Source organism: Tamandua tetradactyla, chromosome 3 (genome assembly GCF_023851605.1).
Source record: "Tamandua tetradactyla isolate mTamTet1 chromosome 3, mTamTet1.pri, whole genome shotgun sequence".
NCBI lineage: Eukaryota > Metazoa > Chordata > Mammalia > Pilosa > Myrmecophagidae > Tamandua > Tamandua tetradactyla.
This window is the reverse complement of record NC_135329.1, coordinates 183,529,410-183,549,379: the sequence shown is the minus strand read 5'-3', so window position 1 is coordinate 183,549,379 and position 19,970 is coordinate 183,529,410. Positions and strand designations below refer to the sequence as shown.

At 37.8% G+C, this 19,970-nt stretch overlaps 1 non-coding gene across 1 annotated transcript; it reads left to right on the top strand.

The window, feature by feature from the left end:
* The first annotated feature begins 10,451 nt into the window (after positions 1-10,451).
* On the top strand, positions 10,452-10,522 carry TRNAS-GCU (transfer RNA serine (anticodon GCU)). Its single transcript has one exon. It is a non-coding gene; the product is annotated as a tRNA-Ser (tRNA).
* Positions 10,523-19,970: the final 9,448 nt, after the last annotated feature.

The following is a 19,970-nucleotide window of genomic DNA, read 5'->3' as shown; positions in this document are numbered from 1 at the left end:
CTGTATGTATACATTATATTATCTTTTTGATCTTTTAAGGTTGACTTTTTAGAGTGTATTCTTTAAGAGAATGTGATTTCAAAACTGAAAAATCACCTTCTAAAGGTTTCTGTGTTAGGGTGAAAATTTACCTAGCATAGACATAATGATGTGTATTTGCATTTTATAACACATTTGATGTGCATTTCCTTTTATTCTTAATGATAATAGCTATTGTTATTAACAGTAACAATAATTGAAATATTGATAACAGAGGAAAAAATACCTTGCTGGGAGATGTAAGTTTCCATCTCCAGCTTTGATTAGATACAAGACAATTAACTGCTTTAGGCCTCGATCCCGAGTGTAAAACGAGAGTCTTGAGCTAGATGAAGCCTGAGGCCTCTTCCGGTTTTACAATCCCGTCCAGTCTTGTTTTGAAATATGGGTACTTATACTGAGATGCATCTCCTGGGATGCAAATTTTACTTTCAAATATCTTATCTAAAATGCACCTATTTTCAAGCGAAGGAAAATGGATCGCATTTTGAAGAAAATTCGAGTGCTTTGAAGATGGGGCCTATTTACAGAGACCAATTTGTTTCTCTGCATTATTTTAGCATGCACCTCTCCTTCAGTCTTGCAGCCTCCTAAGTATCTGAGGTTTCGAGAAGTGGGGGTGGAGGAAGCTTATTACCATGGAGATAGATGGGAGCAAATGGTCATATCATCAAAAGCAAACTAGAAATGTACAAAGCTTTTGTGATGCTGATCCTTTTTTTTTTATAAGTAAGAAGAAGAAGGAAAAAAGGCACAAATAAAAGGACAGATCTCACTCATTAAATCCAACACTAATTTAGTAATCAGTGAAATAAAGGTACTCTTGAAAGCCCGCTGCCAGAAAATACAGAACAACAAAGAAGCACAAAAGGTTGCTGGCTGCCAGGTGTAATTTCCAGGTACTCCAAGTGCATTTGGACTCCCCATTCTCTTAGCTTTTCTTTATAGATTGGCCTTGCTCGGGGTGGATTCGAACTATCCATTTAGTCACCCTCGTCTGTTGTCCAAATATTTAGGAGGAGAAAAATTGCAGGAAAATAACCTTTAATTTTATGATTCTTTAAAGGAAACTGTTCAAAATTGAGAAGCATGAGGGGCTACGAATGAGTGCTAATTTATTTTTCTGCTTATTACCTATCACTTTAGATGATCTGCAAATAATTTTGGCAGGATGATAAGAGTCCAAGTTGGGATGAGAGTCAAATTTTTCAAAAAGCAACTTATATCAGAAGAAAGTCGCCATCAGTTAGGTTGCTTGCAAATATACACAGCCTTCTATCAGCCCCATCTATTACTTCATTTTACTACAGCAGAAGCTGTCAAAACACCTGGAGGCAGGAAAGAATTTACACCCAGTTCCCCATAAACAGGCCAAGGAAGAAGCATCATTTAAGAATGATTATATAAAGTTAAAGAACTTGGCCAAGAGTCTGCCTTGAACTTGAGGTAATGTTTTCAAAGTGTTTTGTGCTGTTCAGAAGAAAGCTGCAATTTACATTTTATGTTAAAATATTAATTATGAGGAAAATTGTCTCTTCTTCTTTCTTCTCTTCCTCTTCTGCTTCTTCCTCCTTCTCCACTTCAGATTTTTCCCTCCTTGCCTAGAGCATTAAAAGATAAGACTATTCTCAATTAAAAAGACACAGATTTCTTTAATTGATCTACAAATGCAATGCAAAGTCAAATAAAACACGAAGGCGATTTCTTTTTTCTGGAACCTGACAAAATAATACTAAAGTTCATCAGATAGCATAAATGGGTATTCTAGTTTGCTAGCTCTGGAAAGCAATGCGCCAGAAACAGAATAGCTTTCAAAAGGGGGAATTTATTAAGTTGCAAGTTGTAAGGCTGTGAAAATATCCCAATTTAAAAAGGCAAATGTCCAATCTAAGGCATCCAGGGAAAGATCCTTAGTTTAAAAAAGCAGATGAAGTTCAAAGTTTCTTTCTCAACTGGAAAGGCACATGATGAATATGGTGATGTCTGCTAACTTTCATGAAGCTCCCCGGGGATGTTTTCCTTCATCTCCCAAGGTCTCTGGCTGTTTGGGCTCTGCAGTTATGGCTCTCATGGCTTTCTTATTGTTCTGAAGCTTTCTCCAAAATACTTCCTATTTTAAAGGAAGATTCCAGTAAACTAATCAAGACCCACCTGGAATGGGTGGAGCCATATCTCCCTCTAATCAAAGGTTAATACCCACAATTCAGCAAGCCACAACCCTGCAGAGATAATCTAATCAAGTTTCCAATATGCAAAATCAGGTTAGGATTAGAGCGTGGAGCAATAATGCCATCCTGACCAAAAGAGAGTAAAGAAGTTTGACAAATGGGATATCAGTGGCTGAGAGAGTTCAAGTAAAATCGAGAGGCTACTCTGGAGGTCACTCTTATGCAAGCTTCAGTTAGACATTGCTACCTATCATAATATGTCAAACCCCAACCAAAACCATTCCAGCCAATCCTAAAGAACACCTAGGTCATCATATAAGATTGTACAAAGGTTCTCTCTTTTGTTGCTCAGATGTGGCCTCTCTCTTTCTCTCAGCCAATACAGCAAGCAGACTCACTGCCCTCCCCTTCTCTATGTGGAATATAACTCCCAGGGGTGTAAACCTCCCTGTTAATGTGGGACAGAAATCTTAGAATGAGCTAGGACTTAGCATCAACGGATTGAGAAAACCCTCTTGAAGAGAGAAATAAGGCAAAATAAAGTGCCAGTGGCTTAGAGATTTCAAACAAATTCGAGAGGTTATCCTGGAGGTTATTCTTATGCATTATATAAATATCCTCTTTTTAGTTTATAATGTCTTGGAGTGGCTAGAGGGAAGTGCCTGCAACTGTAGAGCTGTGTTCCAGTAGCCATGTTTTTTGAAGATGATTGTGTAATTATATAGCTTTCGCAATGTGATTGTGTGATTGTGAAAACCTGGTGTCTGATGCTCCTTTTATCTACAAGTATGGCAGATGAGTAAAAAATATGGATAAAAAGTAAACAAATAATAGGGGAAATAAAGGTTAAAATTAATTGAGTAGGTTGAAATACTAATGGCCAATGAAAGGGAGTGGTAAGGGGTATGGCAATGTATGAGTTTTTCTTTTTTCTTTCTTTTTCTGGAGAGATACAAATGATCATGGTGATGAAAACAAAACTATGTGATGATATTGTGAGCCATTAATTGTAACCATGTCAAGAATGTTCATATGTCAAGAATGTTGGTATGTCAGTTCATTGTTTATAATAAAAATATTTTAAAAAAAAAGATTCTACAAAGGTTCCGTGCACTAGGGTAATTTTCCAGAAACCTACAACCTCTAAGTGGATCCCCAGACCAGATATGTCCTAAAAATGCAGAGGGGCTAACCTCTCCAGAACATTAACTAGTTCCATCCCCCTATACCATATTGTCAACAGCCCCTTCCAACATGAAAAAGTTAGAATGGGCATAGCCCAAATACCCCTAAAGAGTGAGAGAAAGATGGAGATGGTGGAGTTGTACAGAGAAGGCAGGGTTTAACAAATGAGTATGACTGCTGAATCATTATATTGATATTTCTTTCAGTCCCCAGTGTCTGGAAGCAGCTAGTAGTAAAGACCTAGAGGTATGGAATTGTAATCCATACCAAGCTCTAAAATCCATTCTACAAATTGTTGCAATGTGCTTTGAAATTTGTTGCTTTTTTGTATATACATTATTTTTCACAGAAAAGAAAAAAAGTCCCTTGTAATGATAAAATTTTTTTTTAATTCAATATGACTTGCCTAATATAGGGAATAGACTCTTTTATTTCCATTTTTTTTGGATAAAGTAAAGGAGATTCAGTGTTTAAGTGAATTGCTAACATCATGCAGCTACTAAGTAATGCCAATGGGCTATAAACCCAAATATATCTGAGTCCAAAGCCATGCTTTTATATATATATATATAAATTTCTTAACAAGAAATTCGTTGCAATATAAGTACCCATTAATAGATGTAATATTACAGTGTTTGCTGCACAAGATTTTTGTCTATCCTTAGATCAGCCAGTTCTCTTGTTCTTTGCCCATCTCTGTCAGTCTCTCTGCAAGGTCCAATCTCAAGCCAACATTTTCCCAGGAACCTTCTGTGACCAGCCCAACCAATTATGATTAGTTCCTCATAAGCTCACTCAGTAATTCACATCTTTACAGTTCACCTGGCAATGGAAGAGATGCCAGTGTGCAGCTCTCTCCGGATTCCATCTTCTCTCTTACCTGCCCAGGGACCTCACTCTATGTATTATTCTCTCTCCTCTATATCTTTAATCTCTTACTCTTAACAGGCTCCTTCCCATCTGAATTTTAAACTGTTCAGGAGTCTCCAATTATAAATAAAGCAGAAAATGTGTGGCACAGGAAAACTTCTGGTTCCCTAAGAAGTGCTGAGAGAGGAGTAAAGAGAAAGAACACTGTCACAGTGGATGCTGGGAATTGCAATTTTCCATGCACTGAATAAGCTTAAATATCAGAAAAGAAGGGAGTGGACAGATATGGGTGTAAATTGTAACAATAATTTTGTAAAACAGTTTGACATTAAAAAGTTGAAGATTACCATATCCTAGGATCCGGAAATTCCACTCTTAAGTATATACCCCATTGAAGTTCTTAAATATGTGCAATAAGACACATGTGCAAGAATGTTTATAGCTTCAGGCTGTGAACAACCCAGATGTCCCTCAAGAGTAGAGGGAATTAAAAATTATGGTATATTCATACAATAGAATATTGATGAGTAATAAATATGAAAAAATTGCAGCCACATGTAATGACACAGATGGATCACATCAGCATTTGAGAAAGAAAAAAGCAGCTCCTGACATCCAAGTATAGGCCTGGCCCTCACAGGTAGGCTTTGCCATCTTCCTGTTGATTACAGATGATTTCACAGAGCATAGAAAATAATATCAGACTAAGGCCACTCTCATGCCATGTAGGATCAAAACAAAGACAAAAATACTCCGTAATTGTGCTGAAGCACAGTCAAAACATGAACATTGCTCTAACCCCACAAATGACCAAATTTCCCATATCCTTGCTAACATCCTTGCCCATATCCTGCATAATCCTATTTGCAACTAATGAGTAACTGCTGCATTTTTCCAGCTGCAGTCTAGTCTTCTTTCCTTCCAGATAAAACTTAGTCAGATATACAATTGCGCAATTATTCTCACTTCCTGACAGCACCCAATCCATAACCCTTTAACCCTCCCCATAATGACCTCATATTAGCCCAAATCCTATAATAGTTATAGAAAGGATTGCCTTTCTAGCACGTTCATACTGAGAAGTCCTATGGTTTCTCATGGTATGTGCTCTCCCCCCACTGTAATGAATGATAAACCCAATTTGTTCAGATAGAGGTATGTTCCTGGTGGTGTTTGACAAGAGGGTATTAACACATTATGTTGTGTGAAAGAAGCAAGTCACAGAAAAAAATGTGAGTGCCATTTAATTGAAGTTAAAGGCAATGCTAATTAAATTGTTTAGGGATGCTGTGCTGGTCTGAATTTGTGGTAGACCCCAGAAAAGCCATGCCCTTTGATCCTCATTCAATATTGCTGAGTGGGAGCATTTTGATTGTTTCTATGAAGATGTGACCCACCCAATTGTGGGTGGTAACTTTTGATTAGATGATTTCCACGGAGGTGTGTCTCCACCCACTAAAGGTGGAGCTGCTTATTGGAGCCCTATAAAAAAGGAAAGATTTTGGAGAATGGGAGATTCAGAGACAGCAGAGACTGCTGCAGTACCATGAAGCAGTGAGTCCACCAGCCAGAGATACCTTTGGAGATGAAGAAGGAAAATGCCTCCTGGGGAGCTTCATGAAACCAGAAGCCAGGAGAGAAAGCTAGCAGATGATGCTGTGTTTGCCATCTGCCCTTCCAGCCTAGAGAGAAGCCTTAACTGTGTTCGCCATGTGCCTTATCACTTGAGAGAGAAACCCTGAACTTCATCGGCCTTCTTGAACCAAGGTATCTTTCCCTGGATGGATGCCTTAGATTGGACATTTCTATAGACTTGCTTTAATTGGGGCATTTTCTTGGCCTTAGAACTGTAAACTAGCAACTCATTAAATTCCCCCTTTTAAGAGCCGTTCTGTTTCTGGTATATTTCATTCCAGCAGCTAGCAAATTAGAACAGATGCATTACCACATGGGAGATAAAACCATGCAAACAAAGAAATGATTATGACAAATATCAAGATGTTAGCTCTATGAAGGAGGGAAGGGATGGGATGGGTTGAGCGACAATCAAGGAATGGGCATGGTGAAAGGTGCTACTACAAGGGAATATAGATGCAAGCCTGCTAAAACCTGGAAATTGATCTGAGAACTATGTATGAGGACCCCCCTCCAAATGTGCAGCTGAGAAAAGGAGTCAAGCATTATTCTACTAGCTAAAATGGATTCAAGATGATAAACCTCCAGTCTGGAATGGCTGGTCTTATTCGAGAATGAGTAAGAAGCACAAAACACTGCAACCTAGGGATGTATTTTTACTGACTAGAAAAACAGAAATAACTTCCAGAAGACTGCAAGGAAGAGCATGTAACAGAAATTGATCTACTGTAAGATAGAAAAGAAAATTCCAGGGAACTAGTAACCTTAAAACTCACAAGATGGACTTTTTAAAAGTGAAGTGTTATGAGTTATTAAAAAAGAGAAGAACATAAGAAGATATAAGGAAGAGATGAAAATGCAGCACAACTTTTTTAAAAGAAAAATTGAATTAGTGTTATAGAGGACAAATTAAATAACTTTGCCAAAATACAAAGAAAAATCACAAAGATATTAAAGAGATAAGAGGAAATGATAAAAAATGAAGGATAGAGGACAAAGAACAGAGTCTACCTTTGAAACACTGATGTTCCTTAAGGAGAACTCAGAGCAAGTGGGAAATGCAATTACCAGAGATGACAGAAGAGTGACCTGCACTGATGGGAAGGATGAGCATGTGCGTCACAGTCCTGGGTGGACACAAGATGGGAATATCCCTGGAAGGAGCCACGTGTTTTTGAATCACAGTAATGAGTGGCCACGGATCAAGTTATGTTATGTCCCTCAGTTATGGTAAAAAAAAAAAAAAAATTCAGAAACATTGTGTTTTAGTTTGCTAGCAAAAACAGAAATCATTAAAATAGGTTGACCTTTAACAAAGGGAATTTAGTAGCTTACAGTCTGAGGCCATGAGAAGATCCAAATTGAGGTAACCTCAAGGCAATGCTTTCTCCCTGTCCACTGGCCCCCAGTGATCCTTGGTTCTTCTACCACACGGCAAGGCACATGGCGGTTTCTACTAGCCTCTTCCTTCTCTCCCAGGTTTCGTTGCTGCCAGTTCTTGCTTCTCTGGGTTTCTCTGTGTATATTCATCCCGCTTATAAAGAACGCCGGTGTGCTGGTTTAAAAGGAAGTATGCCCCCTAGAAAAGCCATGTTTTAATCAAAATCCCATTTCATAAAGCAGAATAATCCCTGTTCAATACTGTATGTTTGAAACTGTAATCAGATCATTTCCCTGGATGATGTGATTTAGTCAAGTGGTTGTTAAACTGGATTAGGTGATGACATCTCCACCCATTTGGGTGGGTCTTGATTGGTTTATTGGAATCCTATAAAAGAGGAAACATTTTGGAGAATGAGAGATTCAGAGAGAGCAGAGAAGAACGACATAGCCATGAGAAGTAGAGTCCATCAGCCAGCGACCTTTGGAGATGAAGAAGGAAAATGTCTCCCGGGGAGCTTCATGAAACAGGAAGCCAGGAGAAGAAGCTATGATGATGCCATGTTCGCCATGTGTCCCTCCGGATGAGAGAGGAACCCAGACCGTGTTCACCACATGTCTTTCTAGTTGAGAGAGAAACTCTGACTGTGTTTGCCATGTGCCTTCTCACTTGAGAGAGAAACCCTGAACTTCATCAGCCTTCTTGAACCAAGGTATCTTTCCCTGGATGCCTTAGATTGAACATTTCTACAGATTTGCTTTAGTTGGGACATTTTCTTGGCCTTAGAACTGTAAACTAGCAACTTATTAAATTCCCCTTGTTAAAAGCCATTCTGTTTCTGGTATATTGCATTCCAACAGCTAGCAAACTAGAACAGCCAGTAAGAGGACTAATAAACCATCACCTTAACTGCAACAGTCTTATCAAAAGGTCCTATTTACAATAGGTCTATACCCACAAGAATGGATCAACTTTAAGAACATAATTTTCTGGGGTATATACAATTTCAAACCGCCAAACTCTGTAAAATAGGAGTCTGAGATTAGAGAATTAATGAATGAATGAACAAATGAATGAATTAGTTTAGGCCAAAGTGCTAACCATGACTGATGTGAAATCAGTGAGGAAAAACTCACATCTAGACACATTTGGACAAAATTTTTTAACAACAGGACTAAGGAAGAAAAAATATATATATATGATTTATCTTCTTTAAAAAAAAAAAAGTTTTAGGCTTATCCCAAGCTTCTCTTTCTCTATCACACAAAATGCCTAACCAAAACAGAATAATATTTAGAGAATGGTGAGAGATGAAGTTGAAACCCAGTAGAACTCCACTACATTTTCATTTAGGAAAAGGCAAAAAAGACTTCTCCAATTTGCAAGAACTCAAAAAGGATGCTCTCTATGTCCTCTTCCTAAGAAATTACTTAAGATGGGTGCTAATGGATTCCTAGGTCAGTATGTCATGGAATGAAATAATTGGCAGTAAGTACAAAAATCAATTAAAATTGAAGTAGTTTTAATCAGTGGCAGAGCAGATTATTTTTTACATCTCCTGCCTTTATAGGACAAAATTAATTTCTGTAATAATTAAATAAAACAAATAATAATGGCCAAAAAAAGAAATGCAGACAGTGAAACCATTTTATTAAACTCTGTATATATAATTAGACCATTAAAAATTATTTCATTACCAAAAAATCTTTTTAAGGGGTAATACTTTTTAATTATATTAATGTGGGTTTCTTTCCAAAGAAAGGAAGAAATGTCTTCCTCACATTAGTCAGTTGTAGGAATGAATAGCATTATAGTTTAATAATAATCACAAAACCTAACAAGTTGAAGACAAAAAGAAACAATTTTAACTATATTCAAATTCAGTAAAAATTTCAATTGCCAATTAAATTTTGAACTTAAATTTTTCAAAAATATGCCCCTTGTAGTTTGGACTATTTCACTGTTTTATATTTTAAATAGCAAATGTCCAAATGGCCATGGTGAATGACAAAATCAAAGTTAACTCATGTTCTCTTTCTTTTTCTTTATAGGTACAATGCTATTATTTATTCCACATCTATGGCTTAAAAACAGGTATTTGTAGTACCACTGGGTTGGCAACACGAACTGGGCATAAAAAGTGAAGTAGAACAACCCTGAACCATCATTATTTAGAGTTACCTTTCAAATGAGACAATGTACTAAGTCCCTCCATATCGGGAGACAAATACATAGCTAGAAATTCTAGTAATTAACTTTCCATGTGGAAAACAAAGTTTACTAAAGGATAAGTAATAAAATGTGCTAATTTGATGTTTACAAGTTATTAAAATGCAGTAACCTCATCAATTGTTTAGAATTTAGGCCAAAGATTTTTTTCAGGAAGAAGTATTTTATCACGCATTTTAGATTTCTTGGCACACAGAGATAGTGAAGAGCAGATAAACTCTCAGTTGATTTAATGATTGTTCCCACTGACCTGCCATTGCTCTGTCACTGGCTTTAATAATTCTGGTAAATGTGGTTGTAAAAGTGAATGCCAGATCCTAGGTCATTCTTTTTCTAATTATCCTCCAAAGAAAGGACTGTAGTTTAATCTAGTCAGATTACATTCCCACCGCATGTATTGAAAAGCCATTCAAAAGTTTAAGCAGGTGAGGGAAATACATTTTTCATGAAACAGACAGCCCCGTGTGGGTACAGCAGCTCCACACTGTTGTCAGGGCTGCAGGTTTCCTCTGCCATCCTTCACGGCTATCTTTCTTCCTCAAGCTCACAAAATAGCTGCTGAACTTCAAGGGGTTTTGCTGACATTCCAAGCAGAAAGAAATAGAAAAGCAAAGTCAAAATGGTCATACAAGCAGGATGTTTTTATTTTTATGAGGAAAACAATGGCTATTCTAGAACCTTCATCTGCCAGATTTATGCTTACTTCTCATTGCCTAGAACTTGTCCTCTGAACCGTGCTCAGAGTGGGTGCATTGCCACCCCAATTAAATTGGGTTTCTACTGGTAGGAAGAAAAGGAAGACTGAATATTGTTTAGGTGAATTCCCTGGAGATTAAATCCTAGCTATTCTTTTAATTGCTGAAAAGATCCTGAAATAAACTTGGGATATACTTGAATTTTCCATAAGGGAAAAACTTGTAGTTAAGAATCACTATTCAGGTGGTGCAAGGGTAGTTCAGTGGTAGAATTCTCGCCTGCTATGCGAGAGACCTGGGTTCGATTCCTGGCCCATGCACATCCCCAAAAAACAATCAAAACAAACAACGAAATAAACAAAAATTCAACAAATGGTGCTGCAATAATGGGATATTCACATGGAAAAACAATGAAATGTGACCCTGCCATACAGCATACAGAAAAAAAAAAAAGAATCACTATTCATTGTTTAATAGTTCCAGTGTTACACAATGAGAAAGATCCATTAAGAAATATGTTTTAATTCTGATGTGGTAGAGACTGATTGCTCCAGGCCAAACTTATTTCATGTTGCTACTTCTTACCAAATTTACATTATCATCAGAAGCATAGTATAGCTTTCTCCCCATTCCCCCAATGTCAGTCTCCGCCTCCCATCATTTTCTTCTTTTTTTTAAATATTTTTATTTAAGAAAGCAAACAATGCACACCAAAAATGGTGGTTAGCTTAACCATAGGCATATTTAAATAAAGTATCAGTATAAATATTGTAAAACCTGTGTTTGCACAGTAAGTTTCATAAACCAATTTAAAATTAAGGCAACAAGGAAACAATACTTTAATCCTTTTCCCCCTTTTTTCACGTTTCTTTTCTGTGATCAAGACAGAATTAAAGAAGTTTATCATATTTGATCACATGACTAAATATCACGAAGTCTAGAGACTGTTAAAACCGGAAGCAGGCTACTGCAAAGGCAAATATTGACCCTTCTTTTTCACTCCACACATCTTTCAAGTTTCTCCATTTGCCTGAAGCTGAGAGCAGCAGTGCCCCCAGTACAATGTTAAGTGACCCCATCATTTGTGGGCCATTGGCCCCCACCTGCAAAGCAACTCCCAGAAGGAAAGGAAATACAAAAGCAATAGTCATGCTTAGGGTGGTGCTTTTTTTTTTTTATTTAACTTTTTACTTTGAAATAATTTCAAACTTACAGGAAGGCTACAAAAACACACAAAAAAATTCATACAGAAAACTCCACAAACCCTCTACATAGATCCACCAACTTTTAATGTTTTCCATATTTGCCATAGTATGCTATCTATCCATCCATTTATCTTTCTATTCATCTATTTTCTGTACATCTGATAGTAAGTTGTATACATTGCGCTCCTTAAATACTCAAGAGTTCCATCTCCTAAGAACAAGAATATTCACTTATGTAACTGTCTTAACTTAAGCACAGTAATCAAGTTCAAGAAATTCAACATTGACATAAAGCTTACAGCCCACATTCCAATCCTTTAATATGTCCCAATAATGTCCTTTTGAGCATTTTCTCTCCCATTGTCAGATTCAATTCAGGATCATATGTTGCCTTTAGTTACCACTATCTTTTTAATCTCTCTCTCCCCCCACCCCCATCTTCTCCCTTTTATTCTGAAAACATATGAACAACATGAACTTTCCCATTTCAACCACTCCCAGGCATACAATCCAATGGGATTAATCACACAATGCTAGTCTACCTCATCACCAACTGTTTATCCATTACCAGAATTTTTCCACATCCCAAATGGAACCCTGTACCCATATGCTCTAATCCCCCTTGTCCATCCTTCCCACCCCAGCAACTTGTACTCACATTCTGTCTTTATGAATTTGCATCTTCTAGCTTTTTCATACAAGTGGAATCATACAATATCTATCCCTCTGTATCTGGCCTACTTCACCCAATATGTCCCCAAGGCTCATCCAGGTAGTAATATACCAGTATACCTCTCGACTCTATTTGAACCCTCTCAGTTTGGTATGAATGGTCTTGGTTGGAGTTTGGCAAGTTATGATAAGTAGCAATGTCTAACAGAAGCATGTGTAGGAGTGACCTACAGTGTAGCCTCTCGACTCTATTTGAACTCTCTCAGTCACTGATACCTCATTTGTGCCACTTCTTTTCCCCCTTTTTGTCAGGATGGCATTGTTGATCCCATAGTGCCAGGGCCAACTGCATCCCTGGGAATCATCTCCCTGGCCACCAGGGAGATGTTCATACCTGTATATCATGTCCCATGTAGGGGGGAGGGCAATGGTTTTACTTGCATAGTTGGGCTTAGAGAGAGAGGGCCAACATCTGCGCAACAAAAAAGGTCCTTTGGAAGTAACTCTTAGGCACACCTATGAACTTCTCCGCTATCTATATAAGCTTCACAAGAGCAAGTCTCAAGATCAAGGTCTTGGCCTTTTGATTTTGCCGCCCCTAATGTTTGAAACGGTATCAGGGGTTTCCCCATGGTAATGTTTAATAATTCCATAATTTTTCTCCCATCCCTCAAGGGATTTTGCCAATAATTTTTGATTATTTGCTTAATATTCTCTAGGATTTATCAGGCATTACATTAATCTATACAGGACTAAAGGCTCTCGTTCTTGTTCTGGGCTCCCTGTATTTCAATTGTTTAAATGATCTGTCCAGACAGGTTAAGTTAGATTATGTGCTACAGAAAATTTAAGTTCTGAACATAATAAAACTTTTTTTCCTTTGGTCTTAAAGAGTAGATGACGTTCTAAAATGCAGACAATGTCTTCTTTACTCCTGTATTCGAATTACTTTAATCCTGACCTGATTGGTTTCATTTTTATCTCTAAATATCACATATATAAAACAGCCCCCTCAAAACCCAGAAATAACAATTATTGCTCCAGACTAAATGTGACTGCTATAAGAGCTTGCAACCTAGGCCCCAGTTTTCTTATAGGTATTTTCTAAACAGGATCATGCAATATTTGCTCTTTGTTTCCTGCTTATTTTGCCTCATCGAATGTCCCACAGGTTCATTCACACCATTGCATGCCTCACAATTTTATTCCTTTTTGTGGCAGCACTGTGTTCGATCATGTCTACACCATCGTTCACCAATCTACTTCTCAGTCAGTGCAACATTCAGCCACCTCCATCTACTGGACATCATGTATAAGGTCCAAAATCAACAGTCCATTAACACATTCAATTTTAAATCATTTCATTGTTCCCAAGAGAAAGATAGTCAATAAACACATCCTCACTAAATAGAAAATCCAAACCTCCCCCCTAACTCTTGTTCATCGCCCCATTATGTACCCCTGGTTGTTCTGCAGTACTGCTGATGTTTTCCTGTTAAACATAGCCCATAGCATACAATAACATTTCTCCCCCTATACCCTGAAATTATACACTCTTTGTACAAATTCATACCTTTGCAGTAGTTCAATCTCATTAGCTGATCATTCACCTCTTTCCACTTCTGTATATCTCTAGGTCCCCTGTAAGTCTATATTATAAGCCTCTGGCTTTACCTTTACCATGGTCACAAAAGTGGAATCATATAATATCTGTTCTTTTGTGTCTGGCTTATTTCACTCAGCCTTATTGTCTCAAGTAACATCTTGTCTTGTGGGTCAGACATTACTTCATCTTATTGCTGCATAATATACCACATTTTATTAATCCACTCATCTGTTGATGGGCACTTGGATTATTTCCATCTTCTGGTGATTTTGAATAGTGCCACTATGAACATTGGTGTGCAAATATCTGTTTGTGTCACTGCTTTCAGCTCTTCTGGGTATATACTGAGTAGTGGTATTGCTGTATCATAGGACGACTCAAGATTTAGTTTTCTGAGGAGCTGCATTGAGCTTAAATTTAACATCCTAAATCTATTAACATGCTCGTTTGGTTTGTGTTCTAGTTTGCTAGCGGCTGGAATGCAACACATCAGAGATGGATTGGCTTTTAATAAAAGGGGATTTATTTTGTTAGTTCTTCAGAGGAAAGGCAGCTAACTTTCCACTGAGGTTCTTTCTTACGTGAAAGGCACAGGATGGTCTCTGCTGGTCTTCTCTCCAGGCCCCTGGGTTCCAACAACTTTTCCTGGGGTGACTTCTTTCTGCATCTCCAAAGGCCTGGGCTGAGCTGCGAGTGCTGAGATGAAGAATGCCGAGCTGCTTAGGCTGTGCTACTTTGCGCTCTCTCATTTAAGCACTAGCCAATTAAGTCAAACTTCACTCGTTGCAGTAGATCCGCCTCCTAGCTGACTGCAGATGTAATTAGCAACAGATGAGGTTCACCTACCATTGGCTCATGTCCACAGCAACAGAACTAGGTGCCTTCACCTGGCCAACTTGACAACTGAATCTAACTACCACAGTTTGATATTTAACTTTAAAAGCTTACACACACTATATTCCTATACCTCTCCAAACCCCTCCTTCATGTATTTCTTATCACAAATTGCGTATTTATACATTATAAGTGTAACAGTATTCCCTAGTGATATTTGTACAGCAGGTCAGTGAACAATACGTTTAGAGGCACTGTTTTGAAATTCATAACTTAGAACTCATTATATTCTATTGCTTCATTTGTTTTATGGAAGGCATATCTTCTTCATTGATTGTCATCTCCTTGAATTTAGGAACCTTGTTTTACATTCTTCTGCAATCTCCACAGTGAGAGAACCCAGAGATGTTCATAGGATACATGTTAACTTATGCTTGAAAGCATGCAGGTTTTCACAGTAATTCAGACAGGACTAAAGATTATGTAAGAGTTTGCAGCCAACACTTCTGCTTATACTAGCACCCCCAAAATTTTTGGCCCTGGCTCTGAACTTGAATCCATCTGGAATCTACAAGTGTGACTGCATGATTTTATGTAGGTTAGGAGACAACGTAGGGTTGAGAGCCAAGATGGTGGCTTAGTGAGGTGTGGGATTTACTTTGTCCTCCAGAGCAGCTAGTAAATAGCCAGTAACAATACAGAACAACTGCTGAGGTCACATTAGTGACAAGACACACAGCATACACCAGTCCAGACAAGCTGGATCAGCTGCAATCACACCCAGAATGTGAGTCCTCCAGTGCTGTGGAGGCTGGCACCCCTCTCCCACAGGGGGAACAAAAAGAGACTTTACTAACAGCAAGGGGCTTAGCTCGACCAAGCTCCAATTTATAGGATGAATTAACAAATTCTGACCACTAAAAATAGGCCCCCAGCTCAGCTGAACCTTGAGTAAAAGCTGAGGTTTCTGGGTTTTGCCCCAGCACAGAGGGGGCAGTGCTGATGGAAAAAGAAAAACAAACAGAGGTTTTTTTGGGATTGGACAGCACAAAATACTTGAAAGGGTCTGGGCCCTGAAGGAAAGGAGGGAGCACATAGGACCTGGAGATACACAGAGCAGTGTACCAATTTAAGCTCTTGATTAGCAAACCCGAGGAATGGGGTCCTGCTCTGAAAAGGATTTTTTTTTTCTTTTCTTTTTGTAGCTGTGTTTCTCTGGCTTCACTGCTGTTTGGATGCAACTGCAAGGCTTCTCAGGCTCCAACTGCCCCAGGCAAGGGCGGAATTAAGAGCTCTTCTGGAGGCTGTACCTTCCCAAGGAGAGGGGTGGGGCCCAGCTCAGGTGGAATCCCTCCTCAAGGAATTCAGACTCCAGGGTCTGGAAAACTGAAGTGACTAAAGCCAGCCTACAACCTCTCCTCTATCTCAGCCATGTCCCCAGCAGGGAGAGTCTGCTGAAGTTAAAGGAACCACATCACCTTATGCTGGTGGGACCTGCAGACAGACAAGCATCACATACTGGGAAGGATAGGAAAATGCAGAGTCTAGAGGCTTTGTAGGGAAGTCTTTCAACTTGCTGGGTTTCACCCTCAGATAAAACTGATACAGGTGACTCTTTCCTCCTGAGAGGAGGCCAGTCTGCTCTGGGAAAATATGACTGCATAGACCCTCCTAAGGGGGAAAAAAAGGCACCATACATGCAGGGCAAGAAACAAGAAAACAAGAATTGAAAAATTCTGATCTGTTAAACAAAACCTAAGCTAGAGGTCTAGAATAAGCTGAACTGAATGTCAAAGAACAGATAGATGACAAAGTCATCCAGCAAGAAAATCCTAGCTAGAAAAAAGTGAAAACTATCTCCAGAATAAACTAATTAAGGAAATTAAATACCTATACATCAGCAAAAAATAACGAATTGTACTAGGAAAATTGAAGATATAGCCCAAAGAAACAAACCAACAATTCAAATGAGATACAGGAGCTTGAACAATTAATTCAGAATGTTCAAACAGATATGGAAAACCTCATCAAAAATCAAATCAATGAATTGAAGGAGGATATAAAGAAGGCAAGGGATGAACAAAAAGAAGAAATTGAAAGTCTGAAAAAACAAATCACAGAACTTATGGGAATGAAAGGCACAGTAGAAAAGATTAAAAAAACAATGGAAACCTACAACATTAGATTTCAAGAGGCAGAAGACAGGATTAGTGAACTGGAGGATGGGACATCTGAAATCTGACAAGCAAAAGAAAATGTAGGGAAAGGAATGGAAAAATATGAGCAGGGTATCAGAGAATTGAATGACAACATGAAGCACATGAATATATGTGTTATGGATGTCCCAGAAGGAGAAGAGAAGGGAAAAGGAGGAGAAAAACTAATGGAAGAAATTATCACTGAAAATTTCCAAACTCTTATGAAAGACTTAAAATTACAGATCCAAGAAGTGCAGCACACTCCAAACAGAATAGACTCAAACAGACATACTCCAAGACACTTACTAATCAGAATGTCAGAAGTCAAAGAGAAAGGGAGAATTTTGAAAGCAAATCCATCACATACAAGGGAAGCCCAATAAGACTATGTGTAGATTTCTCAGCAGAAACCATGGAGGCGAGAAGACAGTGGTATGATATATTTAAGATACTAAAAGAGAGAAACTGCCAATCAACAATTCTACATCCAGTAAAATTGTCCTTCAAAAATAAGGGGGAAATTAAAACATTTTCAGACAAAAAATCATTGAGAGAATTTGTGACCAAGAGACCATCTCTACAATAAATACTAAAAGGAGCATTAGAGACAGATAGTAAAAGACAGGAGAGAGAGGTATGGAGAAGAGGGTACAGATAAAGACTATCAGTAAAGGTAAAAAGAAGAAAAATTAGATATAACATATAAAATCCAAAAGGCAAAATGGCAGAAGAAAGTACTGCCCTTGCAGTAATAACACTAAATGTTAATGAATTAAACTACACAATCAAAAGACATAGACTGGCAGAATGGATTAAAAAACAGGACCCATCTATATGCTGTCTACAGGAGGCACATTTTAGACCCAAGGATAAACATAGATTGAAAGCAAAAGTTTGGGGAAAGATATTTCATGCAAACAGCAATCAGAAGAGGGCAGGAGTAGCTATACCAATGTCCAACAAATTAGACTTCAAATGTAAAACAATTAAAAGAGACAAAGAAGGACACTAAATATTAATAAATCAATAAGAGGATAAACATTGTATTAAAATCAAACAGAAGATATAACGATCATAAATATTTATGCACCAAGCCACAGTGCTCCAAAATACAAGAGGCAAACACTGAAAAGAGGAATAGACACATACCATAATAGTTGGAGACTTCAATTCCCATTCTCATCAATGGACAGAACATCTAGACAGAGGATCAATAGAGAAACAGAGAATTTGGATTATACATTAAATAAACTAGACTTAACAAACATTTATAGAACATTACACCCCACAACATCAGGATACACCTTTTTCTCAAGTGCTCATGGATCTTTCTCAAGGATAGACCATATGCTGGGTCACAAAGCAAGTCTCAATAAATTTAAAAAGATTGAAATCATACAAAATACCTTCTCAGATCATAAAGGAATGAAGTTTGAAATCAATAATAAGCAGAGGACCAGAAAATTCACAAATATATGGAGGCTCAACAGCACACTCTTAAATAACCAGTTGGTCAAAGAGGAAATTACAAGAGAAATCAGTAAATATCTCAAGGCAAATGAAAATGAAAACAAAACATAGCAAAATTTATGGGATGCAGCAAAGGCAGTGCTAAGAGGGAAATTTATTGCCTTAAATGTCTATATCAAAAAAAAAAAAGAAAAAACAAAATTGAGGAATTAACTGTTCACTTGGAAGAACTAGAGAAAGAACAGCAAACTAACCCCAAAGCAAGCAAAAGGAAAGAAATAACAAAGATCAGAGCAGAAATAAATGAAATTGAGAACACAAAAGCAATTTTTTAAAAAATCAGTAAAACCAGAAGTTGATTCTATGAGAAAATCAGTAAGATTGATGGACCCTTAGTGAGGTTGACAAAAAGAAGAAAAGAGAGGATGCAAATAAATAAAATCAGAAATGGAAGAAATAACCACAGACCCTGTGGAAATAAAGGAGGTAATGAAAAGATACTATGAACAACTTTATGCTAATAACTAGACAATGTAGATGAAATGGACAACTTCCTGGATAGGCATGAAGAACCAATGTTGACTCAAGAAGAAATAGATGACCTCAACAAACAATCACAAGTAAAGGAATTGAATTAGTCATTAAGAAGCTCCCCAAAAAGAAAAGTCCAGGACCACATGGCTTCACATGTGAATTCTACCAAAAATTCAAGAAAGAACTCAATTAATTGGAGCTGAAGGGATACAGATTGTATAACAGGACTGATTATAAAAATTCAGAAATGGATAGCACAATGGTACCTAACTGTAATACAATAATGTTAGTACACTGAATGAAATTAAATGTGAGAATGATAGAGGGAGGAGGGCTAGGGACACAAATGAAATCAGAAGGAAATATAGATGATAAAGATTGAGATGGTATAATCTAGGAATTAGATACCACTAGATGCCTAGAGTGTACAATGATAGTGACTAAATGTGCAAATTAAAAAATGTTTTTGCTTAAGGAAGAACAAAGGAATGTCAATATTGCAGGGTGTTGAGAATAGATGGTAATTCATATTTTAAAACTTTAACTTATGTGTGAGACTAAAGCAAAAAATATTTATTTGGTGCAAAATATATATTTTAACCAGTACATCTTCTAATATAACTTACATGAACAGTTTAATTGAACACCATAAGTACATGGAACCTTGAGTAGGGATGAGCTTTTGTAGGTTTGTCCAGAGTGATGCCTTGATAAATCCCAGAGTGATTTGAACAGTGAATAAAAATGTATTTGCAAAGTCTCCTTGGGGGAATGGTGAAAAAGAGGGGAAATTCAACTTCCCATGTGGCGAAGGCCTGATATTTTCACAAGCAGTGGGGATAACCAAAGCAATAGGCCGAGCCCTCAATCCTGGGGGTTCATATGAAACTTATCCCCACAAAGGATAGGCTACTTAAATTTAAGTAAGCCTACTTAAAATTAGGCCTAAGAGTCACTCCCAGAGACCCTCTTTTGTTGCTCAGATGTGGCCTATCTCTCAGCAAAAGCGGCAAGCAAACTCACTGTCCTCCCCCTCTCTATGTGTGACGTAACTTCCAGGGGTGTAAACCTCCTTGGCAATATGGGACAGAAATCCTAGAGTGAGCTGGGACTCAGCATCAAAGGATTGAGAAAACCTTCTCAACTGAAAGAGGGAAGAGAGAAATGAGGCAAAATAAAGTGTCAGAAGCTGAGAGATTTCAAATAGAGTCAAGAGGTTATCATGGAGAGTATTCTTACATTATGTAGA